General features: G+C 33.1%; 1 pseudogene; it reads right to left on the bottom strand.

The window, feature by feature from the left end:
* Window positions 1–652: 652 nt before the first annotated feature.
* Window positions 653–11,627, bottom strand: LOC128923531 (phosphatidylinositol 5-phosphate 4-kinase type-2 alpha-like; annotated as a pseudogene).
* Between the last annotated feature and the right edge of the window lie 1,288 nt (window positions 11,628–12,915).

Raw genomic sequence — 12,915 nt, 5'->3', positions numbered from 1 at the left:
AAAATGCATAAAACAAATAGCCTCTAAAAATATTGTATAAAGATAATATTAAGAAAGTTTAAGATATTCACTTAACGGACTATAAGTATATTTTTTTGCACCCGAACTTAGTTTTTCCTTCAATTATTTGTATTGTTCAACTTCAATAATTATTTAGGGAGTTTGATATATATTTTTCTTAGATAAAAATCATTATCGATGCAGGGCTTTGGTGACATTTATTTTATTAAAGAAATTAATATTTTATTTTTAGATATTAGTCTTTATTTTATACCAGCAGACCCCTCCACTCGTTTCTGTGGCTAATGTTTACATTAAATTATATTAGAGTTAAATTTTCAATATAGTGCAAAATTCTTACGCATAAAGACGAAAACGTATAGCCGATTAATTTGAAATTTAATTTACTCTATTTATGATTCAAATCACTATTTCAATACAGTGACAAACAATTTCTTAACAAAGCAACATTGCGAACCTTACAAATGTTGCTATTATTTTTTATGTTGTTAATTCAAATAAAATTCTCTTAAATTCCATGAAGTTTAGACATCTTTTGGCATATTGTTCGGGATCATAAGTAGAAATTTCATCGACATTAATTCTATACTTAACAGCTTTAGCTTTAATGTCAATAAAATATATCATCACAATCCTCGTATTCGCTGTTTTCGCTGCGTCCAGACGGTTGAGACCTTTCGCCCTGCACTGCTTCCTCTTCGACATGAAAGCAGTCATGTATGTCGACTAAGAGCGAATAGCATAGAATCAGCATCACTTGACAATGTGTCTAATAATTTCTTTTTGACTTCCTCCTCAATTTCAATTCTTACTTTTAGCTTTATAAAATTCGTTATAATCTTTATAAGTATGTAAACACTTTTATAATTGCTTTTCTGACGCTTCGCGATCCACGGCAATACCTTTCAAGATCAAGTCAAGATGAGAACCATATAAATTAATTAAAACACGAGTTTTACTTTTTAATTCCCGTTTATTACTTGCTACGCAAGTACAGCCGATAACGCTGGGTGAGTTATAACAACTGATTTCTGATTTTACAAATTAGCGGCGACTACGCCTAAATGCCTAACTTCCCTAAACACTAGCAGTTGCTGCCGCGTGATCAAAGCCGTTTTGATGTAACTTGACTCCAGAAGTTGTTTGTTATTCCTAGCAAGCTTGCAGATGCATTGTCAGCAATTCGATGGGAATGAAATCGAATTGAAATCGGATATGCAACTGTTAACTTTATGTGTTTGCTGATGTTGTTGTCATGTGTTGACTTATTGACGCATGCTCAGCACTTTTTCGTACATTGTTGCTAATGTTATAGGAGTCATTACAATTATGCTTTTGCTGGTGTTGTTGTCATGCGTTGACTTGTTGACGCATGGTCAGCATTTTTCGGGTGTTCAGCGTTTATGCGAACGCTGGTGTTAACTACCCCCCTCTAGAAATGAAGGCGTCCTCGGCTTCTTTTATTACTTTATTCAAGATCACGGTGTTAGCCTTCCTTCTTTTTAGTAGGATTGTTCCGATTATAGCGACAATGAATAATAAAAGGAGGAGTGTGCTTCCAGATTGTAATAAACGGATGTTAATTAAATTATGTAGGCCTGCTATGTGTTTTAGGTTCTTCATATTTACTTTCTGTAAATATGGTAGCGACAGCAAATCAATATGTTCAGTGAAATGTATGATTTGTGCGGGTGCTGCTTCCGGGTGTGATCGTGCCAATTTGTTCCAGTTGAAGTAAGTAGTGGTGTTTATAGTAATTTCGCCATCAAACGGTACAAGAAAAGTTCCTTTCGTTAATTCTGTTACGTTTGTGGTTCGTATAGATGCTGGTTGGTCATTGATCACGATAATGCCATCCTCGACTTCTTCAATGGCATTAATATTATCGGCAGATTTGGATTTACATTTTGCTGAATGTTGGTTAAGCAAATGTAATACACAAGTACTATCCTTTCGAGGTTGACAAAAGCTTGCTGTTATGGCTTCCTTGCAGTTGTATAGTGGGATGTAACTTCCATTGCATTCGGCTACGACGTCTGTTTCCAAAGAAATTATTTTTCCATCGTGAATCAAGGGTAGCAACTTTACATTGTTGCAAAATCTAGCTATTTTGGGGTATTTAATTACAAAGTAAATGCATTGATTATTTTGAAATATCTTAATTTTAGAATTTGACAATAAATCACTTATGCTAATATCTGAAGAGTGTTCTTCAGCCAATAAGCTACTGATCTCAACACCATCCAGTAGTATAGGGTTGATTATGTTTAATTTCCCAAGTGTTACTGATGTTATAATGGTTTCTAGTTCCATTATAACTGCTCTATTTCTGGTGGAAGCTAACGAAAAAAGATTTCCTGTGTCTATTTGTGTTTGTTTAGCATTCTGCAATAATATGTTTACTGTCCCCGTCAATTCGTCAATTTTCTTTTGAGTGACCGAATTCACTATTATTTGTTGATCATTGTTTTCTATTAACGTTGCTGTTCTGGTCTCAAGTTGTTGGAAGTCGTCAAAATCCGGAGTTCCTGCAATGTATTTTAGTGCGGTCCCCAGAATGTTAATGCCTCTAGCATATCTGTGGTGTATTTTAATGGCATCTAATAGTTGTAGTATTTGTTTAGCGTCGTTTTCTAAGAGTCGTTTAACGTGTGATTGTGGGAATTGGTTCAGTAGTTTGTCAGTTTCTTCTGTTTTTGCTTCGAATGTCGAAAGGTTAGTCTTGTGAAACAGAAAGTCGTATTCTTCATAAACCGCTACTTTCCCGGATGTAATAGGGATATAGTAGGAGTTGGTATGGTTAGGGATTTTTGCATTAACCCAAAAACCAAGTGAGAACAGGACAATCCTAGGGACGAAAAGAAAAGATTCGTTAATTCCTTAAATTACTCTTGTGCACTTTTCGTCCGTCAATCATCACAAAAGTACCTAGATCTTTTTGCACTATTTTTTCAACATAAAGCTTTGAAAATTTGTTCCCTATTCTCCTATTTGTTTTAACAAAAACTTTATTTCCTGGGCTATACTGTTGAGTTTGTCGGTTTGCATTATGTCGATGAAGGTCTGTTTGTTGAGTAAGTAATAAGTTATTTCGTATTTCATCTCTAAGTTCTTCGGGAATTGAATGAATTATATCTATCGGTCTTTTTTTAGTTACTGAGTGAATTGTTCGATTATATTTAGTTGTCGCAATGAGAATTAACTCAATTGTATCAGAGATACATCTGTCGAGTTTCTCGCAGCGCGCTGTTTCTATAAGAGTACTGTGAAATCTTTCAACTTGACCATTGGTAGTACTATGAGCGGGAGGTGTCGTGTAAATTTTTATTCCAAAATGATTTTTTAATATTGTTTTAATTGTTTCCGAATTTAGGGATCGTTCATTGTCACAAACTAAAGTTTTGGTGTTTTTATAAAAGTTGAGAAGTTCATAAATAGGTTCTTTTATATCCACTATAGCTCTTGATTTTATCGGGAATACAATAGCAAACTTAGAAAATTTATCTATTGAAGTTAGGAAGTGGGTTTTATCAGTAGAGTAGATATCTACATGTAGGATTTCTCCAGGATATGTTGGAATAGGACTTTCACCAATTCCTGGATTTGGGGGGTGCCTTTGGTATTTAGCTTCATTACAAGTTCTGCAATTAAAAATTATTGCTTTTGTTTTTAGGCGTATGCTTGGAAAATAGTAGTTTTCTAATATTTGTTGTATGTTCTCACGCAACGAGCGATGAGCTCTGTTATGTTCTGTTACTAAAATTTCTTTTTGGTCGTCTTCGTTGAAGACGTCTATGACCTGTTTTTTTGTATGCCGAATTCGAACGGCTGGGAATTCAGTGAGAATCTTATTTTGAATTTTGGCAATAATTGGAAGGTCGCATAATAAACAATTAACTACATTCGGATTAATGCAAGTTTTCAAAGCTTGCATCAATTCCTCTATATTATTAAATATTATATGATGTCTCATTCTAGATTTAAAGATTATTTTTGAGGTTTTTGAAAAAGTCTTCCCTTCTTCAATTATTATTTGGTTTCGAAAGCAATTTAATGGGTTTTTTACCATTAAAATGGTCTCCGTGAGGGATTCTTCACTATTTGCTACAGCACTTTCTGATTCAATGTTATCATCATCTGCGTTAATGTATTGTCTAGATAAAGCGTCTGCTACCAGGTTTTCCTTTCCAGGTTTGTAGTGAAATCGTGGAGAGAACTCTTCTACAAATGCACGCCACCGTTTTAGTTTAGCATTTGGGTTTTTGTCTGATATAGAAAATGTTAATGGTTGATGATCCGTAAAAATGTTTAAATTTTTTGCACCGTATAAGTAATTTCGAAGTTTTTGTAAGGCCCAGACTATGGCCAATAACTCTCTTTCGTTTGTGGCATAGTTTTCTTCTGTAGGTGAAAGAGTTCTTGAAATCATAGTAATAGGTCGTCCGTTCTGAGATAGAACAGCGCCTATACCGTGATTAGATGCATCTGTTGTTAATTCGAATGGTTTGTCGTAATTGGGGTAGAGTAGGAGCACATCTTCGGAGGCAATAATTTGTTTAATTCTATCAAAAGCCTCAAGTGCATTGGTATCCAGTTTTATTTCAATTCTTTTTGATTGATTAGCCTTAATGTGTCCATTTTCGCCGCGCAAATATTTTGTCAAAGGTTTTGCGATTGTAGCAAAATCCTTTACAAATCGTCGATAGTAACTAGCAAGCCCCAAAAATGAGCGCAAAGCTCTTAAAGATTTTGGAACTTCAAAATTTATTATGTCCTTAACTTTATCGGGACAAGTTTTTATTCCGTCTTTTGATACCGTAAATCCCAAAAACTCAACACTTTGTTGGAAAAATTTAGATTTTTCCATCGACACTCGCATGTTAGCGTTAAATAACTTAGTAAGAATTTTGTCAATGTCCCTACTGTATTCCGCAGCTGTCTTGGAAAATATTATTACATCATCGATGTAAACACGACATGTTTTTCCAATTTCCTCCCTCAAAATGTCGTCAATTGCTCTTTGAAAAATGCTGGGAGCATTTTTAAGACCAAAAGGTAGTCTGCAGAACTCATACTTTCCATTGTTAACTGAGAAAGCTGTCTTTTCTCTATCCTTTTCTGCTAATTTTATTTGGTGGAATCCTGACTTTAAATCGATCGTTGAAAAGAAAGTTGAGTTTCCCATATTTGATAAAATTACTGTTGTGTCTGGAATTGGGTATCTGTCACTAATTGTTTTACTATTCAGTTTTCTAAAATCTATCACAAGTCGTGATTTTTTCTTGCCCTGTTCGTCATGTCCCTTTTTATCTACCACCCAAATAGGATTGTTATATGGTGATCGAGATTGTCTTATTATTCCATCATTTAGTAAGTTCGAAATTTCTGTGTTTACAAATTCTGCCGCTGCGATAGGGTATGGATAACTTCTAGAGTATACCGGAAGGCTATCTACGGTTCTAATTGTGGCTACTATATTTGTATTATAGGGCAAAGCTTCATCAGGATCGGCAAATACTCTTGCATGCCGTTGAAAAATGTGTGTGTTTTTATCCATTATTGATTCTGGATAATTTTCAATTTCTTTTGAAAGATTATTAACATCGGGGTAACGATAATACGACAATTTTTCTTGTCCTCCATTATATTTTAAAACTCCTAATTTCATATCAATATTGCCGTCTATTTTTTTAAGAAGGTCAAATCCTATAATGCCATCGAAATTTGACAGACTATTTAATATAAAGAATTTTGAATTTGTGTTAAAAATATTAATTGTACAGTAACGTTCTACCAATTCAGTACCGTGAATGGAATTTACATTGAAAGTCTTTTCCAATGTTTTTATTCCTTTAATGGAACTGATATTCTTAATATAATTTTTCGCGGCTCCCGTGTCGATTAAAAATTTTAAACCTCTTCCCCCAAGTGTTCTGCTAATATAGGGCAAGAGGGATTTTGTCCTAAAAAATTAATTTCGTCATTATGTTTAATTGAAACTTTATTATAGTCTGCAATCTGATTGTTGCAATTATAATTTTTATATTCCTTAAAATTATTCTTATAATTATTCGATCCGCAATATTCATCATCCTGGTCATATCCTTCTTCTGCCATGTGGTTAATCCGTTGTACCTTTTGAACTAGTTGACGGTCACTTCCATGTTGCCTCTTTTGGGCTTTTTCTCTTGTGTCCATCATTTGTGTCGGTTGTGCATTTTCTGGAGCAAATGTGCGTTAAAAGGGTTATTGAAGTTCCTATTACTTGGGCCAATTTGTCTCTGGAAATTATTCCGGCCTGGTTGTCCAATATCATTATGTTGTTGAGGTTGCTGTCTAATTTGTCTAAAACGGGAAAGCGATGGATCGACGTCCATTGGTACTGGTCGTTGTCGTGGTGGTTCATTGGTGATTCTGCGATATTGTGGGGAATATTGGTAATTATTGGGAGTATGTGGGGAGTTATTTCTCCCAAATGAGTTCATAAAAGTCAACTTGGTCATCCTAGCTCGATTTGCTTCCAACTCTTGAGCCAGGGCTAGTGCGGAGCTTAGATCGTTTGGTCTTGACGAAAATAGAATGTCACATAATGGTCTATTAAGACCAGAAATAAAGACACGAAGCGCATCTTCGCGATATTTCTTACAAAGAGACTCAATAAGTGGTTTGTTGTCACTATGAGTCATTGTTGTTTTGTTTATTAACATAGTTAATTTACGTTCTATTTCATCATAGTACTTGACAACTGATGATGACCCTTGACTGAGCATTGAAAGCTCTTGTTCGATCAAATAGATCGCTTTTTTGTCAGAATATGTAAAATCTAGTCTCGCAATTATCGCGTGAAAATTTAGCACCGTATTAAATGATGATAGTACCATATTCGCTGAACCTATAATTTTGTTCCTTATTATACCCACAGCTTGATAGTGTCGTGAGCTACCTTCGTATCCTTCAAAGACTTTGTATGCGGTATGAGCTGCTTGTCTCCAAGATACGTAGCGCGCTTGATCTCCATTAAATTCTGGCATACTTTTAACTAAGTCCAAGGATTCGTCGCACGTAATACCAGATTGAATTGTTACAGGTTGAAATTCCTCCACACGAGGAGTTGTTTCCATTCGAGACAACCTATTAGTTAATTCGTCTATTTTTAGTTGTAAATCCCGTCGGGTATGCTCTGTTGCAGTACGCACTGCAGCATTAAGCAGCGCTTGAATGGTTTGTGCTTCCATTGGTAGATTTAATCACAAAAAGGTATAAAGGAAAGAAAGGTAAGAACTATCTGTTCCTGTTCGTCCCAGGACCACCTATCACTCACTGTAATTTTTTATTTAATTTTTTTATTATCCCTTCTCGTTTGTATTTAATTATAAACATTTTTTGAAACTTGGATCATTGCCACGCTTTCGGATTCTATAGTTTCCCTGTTGTAGTAGTCCTCTAACGTCGCTATTTTATTTTTCCCTATATAATTAAATACTACGTTCATGCAATTTATTTTCCCTTTTTTATTATAAAAATAGTTTTCGACAATTTTTTTCCTGTCGGTCCTTTTGTCTAAGCCGTCCAAGTCTCCTACAATTTTATTTATTTTGTCGTAATCTATATTACTGGGTAGAGCATCCCAGTCTGACATATTTTTCATTACCTTAGTTACCTTGATAAAATTTTATTAAATGGACCGTATGGGCCTTATATTTTTTATAATTCTCTGGAGGGTCCCCCCGAAGGTGGTGAATCGCAGAGAAATTATTTATTATAAGCTGGAGGGTCCCCCCGAAAGTGGTGAATCGCAGCTTTTTTTTTATTTTTGTTTATCGGTTGTAAAACCGTTTCTTATAGTTAAAAGTTTATTTTTATTATTTTTATGTTTATAATTCTCTGGAGGGTCCCCCCGAAGGTGGTGAGTCGCAGCTTTTATTAATTTTTTGTTATCGGTTGTACAAACCGTTTATATAATTTTTTATTTAAAGGTAAATTTAAACACAATCAACCCAACACTAATGAAAGGCGCTAAAACAAGTAAAATAATGATCATAAAAATACTCTACTTACAGTTTTCGATACATATTAATTGATATTAACTAATTGCACAATTTTCCCTCGGTGTTCCAGGAGCCTTCTTGTCTTGTTTCCTTGGTATTGGATTTTCTCGATGATCCCCCGATGGCTACGCCTCGGCTTGGCGTGCAATGCCTAATAAAGTTTGTGTGTTTATTTTTTATTATCCTCTATGAAGATCACTCTTATTTATTTATTTATTTTTTTTTTCACTGTCCTCTATGAGGATTACTCCTTCCTTTTTATGTTGAATTCAATTGTCCTCTTTTGAGGATCACTTTTATTTTTAAATTTTTTTTCACTATCCTCTATGAGGATCACTTGTTTTTCACTTAACAATTTACTGTGTCCTTTATAAGGATCTTTTTCGTATGGGTCCGAACCCACGGCCACGATCGCGTATCCTTTTCGAAGGGTATTTACTTTGCGTGGCCCCACGTTGGGCGCCAATTAATTAAAACACGAGTTTTACTTTTTAATTCCCGTTTATTACTTGCTACGCACGTACAGCCGATAACGCTGGGTGAGTTATAACAACTGATTTCCGATTTTACAAATTAGCGGCGACTACGCCTAAATGCCTAACTTCCCTAAATACTAGCAGTTGCTGCCGCGTGATCAAAGCCCTTTTGATGTAACTTGACTCCAGAAGTTGTTTGTTATTCCTAGCAAGCTTGCAGATGCATTGTCAGCAATTCGATGGGAATGAAATCGAATTGAAATCGGATATGCAACTGTTAACTTTATGTGTTTGCTGATATTGTTGTCATGTGTTGACTTATTGACGCATGCTCTGCACTTTTTCGTACATTGTTGCTAATGTTATAGGAGTCATTACAATTATGCTTTTGCTGGTGTTGTTGTCATGCGTTGACTTGTTGACGCATGGTCAGCATTTTTCGGGTGTTCAGCGTTTATGCGAACGCTGGTGTTAACTTATACATTGCGCATAACCACAAACTATTGTTGATTGCTTTCAAGAGTTTTTTCTGTACATTCCCAAATATTGTGGTAGAAGAGTTTTGCCTTTCATTTGAACCACATATGGATGATATTGCTGTAAAAATGGATGCATAAGTTCGATCTTTTCCGAAGTCAAGCTCTTTATGATAAAAAATGTATTATAACTTTGGTAGAATTGTGCAACTCGACGACTCAATACGTATCGACTGTGAACGAGTTAATGACTCGCGATAGTCAATATAAACCCTGAATTGTTCGAACTACTAAGGAAAAGTATTCTACGGCTTTGAGGTATAAAGTTCTTATTTGTATAATTTGTTGTAGTTGCCTTTTCGTATTTGCACATTACGACAAGTGTTTGAATATATTTACGTTTGTTTGTATATTTTCATATTTGTCGGTTTCTGTGTTGTTTCATGGTTGGCTTTTAAATATTACGGCAGGTGTGTGTAAGAGTTTTTTTTTTTAATTTGTTTTTTTTTTCATAATTTCCCTGCCAGCCAAAGCTGAAAAATTATTAATTAAACTATAATAATTATAAAATCTGGAAAAAAAAATTAATTAAATATTTGTAATTATAAATTCTGAAAAAAAGTTAATTGAAGATAAAAAAGATTAATTATATAATAATTATTATAAAATTTAAAAAATATAGTAATTTAATATTTGTAATTATAAATTCTAAAAAAAGGTTAATTGAAGGTAAAAAGATTAATTAAATAATAATAATTATAAAATCTGAAAAAATATTTATTAATAAATAATAATAATTATATCAACAAATCCATTCAACTTATCTTTTTGGTTATATGTTTGATTGTTGTATGCTGCTGGAATAATGTTATAAATTAATTAATTATATATAAATTATAATAAAACATATCAACAAATCCATTCAACTTACCTTTTTGGTTGTATGAGCGCAAATGACTCGCGTTTTTCAATATTTTTTATTTCCCTTTATGGGAATTTTTTGGATTCACTAATGACAATTATGTCTTCTCTTTCTCACTCATTTAAAGTGTAAAGTTATTTTTTGTATAATTTATTGTAGTTTGCTTTGTGTATCTGAGTGCAAAAATCGTGTTTTCTGAGTTATGACACTATTCATGTAAATGAACGATATGTTGGTTCATTTGTTGTTTGTGTGTGTGTGTGTTTTTTTAAACACAGATGTTTTCAAATAAATGACGTCGCCCATTATAGGTCATAAACCATATCTCAGAAAACACCCTACCTATTTTAATGAAATTCGGTATATGGGCATTTCCGCCAGAAGGTCCAACACAGACAAAATATTAAACATTATTAGAATTACCAATTTTTTGCATATTTTCGTAGGAAAATATTTAAATTTATATATATTAAATTAATTTTAAATTAATTCATAACCAATTACGAGATATACCAAAGCCAAGTCGAATATGAGCTACTTTTCTCATTTCGATTTTTCCACTACATTTGTTTTTTTCGTCAAAATTGTTAAAGAAACATATCATGTATAATTTTTTGCTTTGTGTAAAACCTTTATAAACAAAGAGCAAAATAAAATACATAAGAAAGCATGCGATTGCAAATAACTGTAAGTTTTTGCTCTCTTATTATCCTATTATTTAATGTCCCGTGCGACATTAAAAAACAACACTTGTTCCCACTGCATCGCAAATATAAGCAGCAAGCTCGGCAAATTTTGGGTATAAACAGTAAATTTGTATACATTTAAAATAAAAAAAAACCTTGTTCAAAAATCAGAAGATTTGTGGTTTTGGTAACTCCTTAAAATTGGTCAGGGGCGACATCGTAGATGTGGAATTTAAAAATTGAAAAGTATTTTTTGTCTTATAAAATTGACTTAAGTATATACATTTACATTAATTATTTACATATGAGCAAAAACCACAGTTTAAATTTCACTGAAATAGCTATTCAAATAGATTTGGGCGAAAATTATAGGCTTACAAATCAAAATAAAAGTGCTCATTTCAACTAGGTTGTCAGGAGAAAATCGTTTGCTTTTAAAAGTGACAAGTTAACGCATGACATATTATTTTCTTGATAAATCTCTTAACTAAAATTAAGAAATCCTTTAGTTGCTTTTCTAAAATACTTATTTTATTTAAGGTAACTGCTCTCAGTTTAAAATCAAATTTATATTATCAAGCCTGGTTGATTATATAACATAATTAAATACTAAATACTCTTTATTAGAATATAATTTTTTTGCAAGGAGCCGTCGATGAAGTGGGAGCATTTATCAAAAGGAAAGTCTAGCAGATAACGAAATCCAAAAATTTTTATACCCGAGCACAGCATTTTGTGAAAAAAACTGTATTTCACATCCATAATACATTCCCAAATATTGTGGTAGAAGAGTTTTGCTTTGCATTTTAACCACATATGGATGATATTGCTGTAAAAATTGATGCATAAGTTCGATCTCTTCCGAAGTCAAGCTCTTTATGATAAAAAATGTATTATAACTGTGGTAAAATTGTGCAACTCGACGATTCAATACGAATTGACTGTGAACGAGTTAATGACTCGCGATAGTCAACATAAACCCTGAATTGTTCACGCAAGTTTCGAACTACTAAGGAAAAGTATTCCTCGGCTTTGAGGTATAAAGTTCTTTTTTGTATAATTTATTGTAGTTAGCTTTGAGTATTTGTACAAGTGTTTGAATATATTCACGTTTGTTTGCATATTTTCATTTTTGTCGGTTTGTGTGTGCGTACCATAGTTGGCTTTTAAATATTTTCACGTTACGGCAGGTGTTTGTAATGTCTTTTTCTTAACTTTTTTTTAGATAATTTAGTGTTGGATTGTTTATTTGTTGTTTTTGTGCACAGTGGGTGTTTTTCAAACACAGATGTTTTCAAACAAATGGCGTGACCCACTCACCGGCTGTGAACATATCAGATATTTTGCAAACAAATGAAAAGAACCAAAATAAATAAATACTCAAAATGCATAAAACAAATAGCCTCTAGAAAGATTGTATAAAGATAATATTAAGAAAGTTTAAGATATTCACTTAATGGACTATAAGTATATTTTCTTCCACCCGAACTTAGCTTTTCCTGCAATTATTTGTATTGTTCAACTTCAATAATTATTTAGGGAGTTTCATATATATTTTTCTTAGATAAAAATCATTATCGATGCAGGGCTTTGGTGACATTTATTTTATTAAAGAAATTAATATTTTATTTTCAGATATTAGTCTTTATTTTATACCAGCAGACCCCTCCACTCGTTTCTGTGGCTAACGTTTACATTAAATTATATTAGAGTTAAATTTTCAATATAGTGCAAAATTCTTACGCATAAAGACGAAAACGTATAGCCGATTAATTTGAAATTTAATTTACTCTATTTATGATTCAAATCACTATTTCAATACAGTGACAAACAATTTCTTAACAAAGCAACATTGCGAACCTTACAAATGTTGCTATTATTTTTTATGTTGTTAATTCAAATAAAATTCTCTTAAATTCCATGAAGTTAGACATCTTTTGGCATACTGTTCGGGATCATAAGTAGAAATTTCATCGACATTAATTCTATACTTAACAGCTTTAGCTTTAATGTCAATAAAATATATCATCACAATCCTCGTATTCGCTGTTTTCGCTGCGTCCAGACGGTTGAGACCTTTCGCCCTGCACTGCTTCCTCTTCGACACGAAAGCAGTCATGTATGTCGACTAAGAGCGAATAGCATAGAATCAGCATCACTTGACAATGTGTCTAATAATTTCTTTTTGACTTCCTCCTCAATTTCAATTCTTACTTTTAGCTTTATAAAATTCGTTATAATCTTTATAAGTATGTAAACACTTTTATAATTGCTTTTCTGACGCTT

This window comes from Zeugodacus cucurbitae, chromosome Y, assembly GCF_028554725.1.
Source record: "Zeugodacus cucurbitae isolate PBARC_wt_2022May chromosome Y, idZeuCucr1.2, whole genome shotgun sequence".
NCBI lineage: Eukaryota > Metazoa > Arthropoda > Insecta > Diptera > Tephritidae > Zeugodacus > Zeugodacus cucurbitae.
Note: the sequence above shows the minus strand (reverse complement) of the source record. Positions and strands in the feature narration are given on the sequence as shown.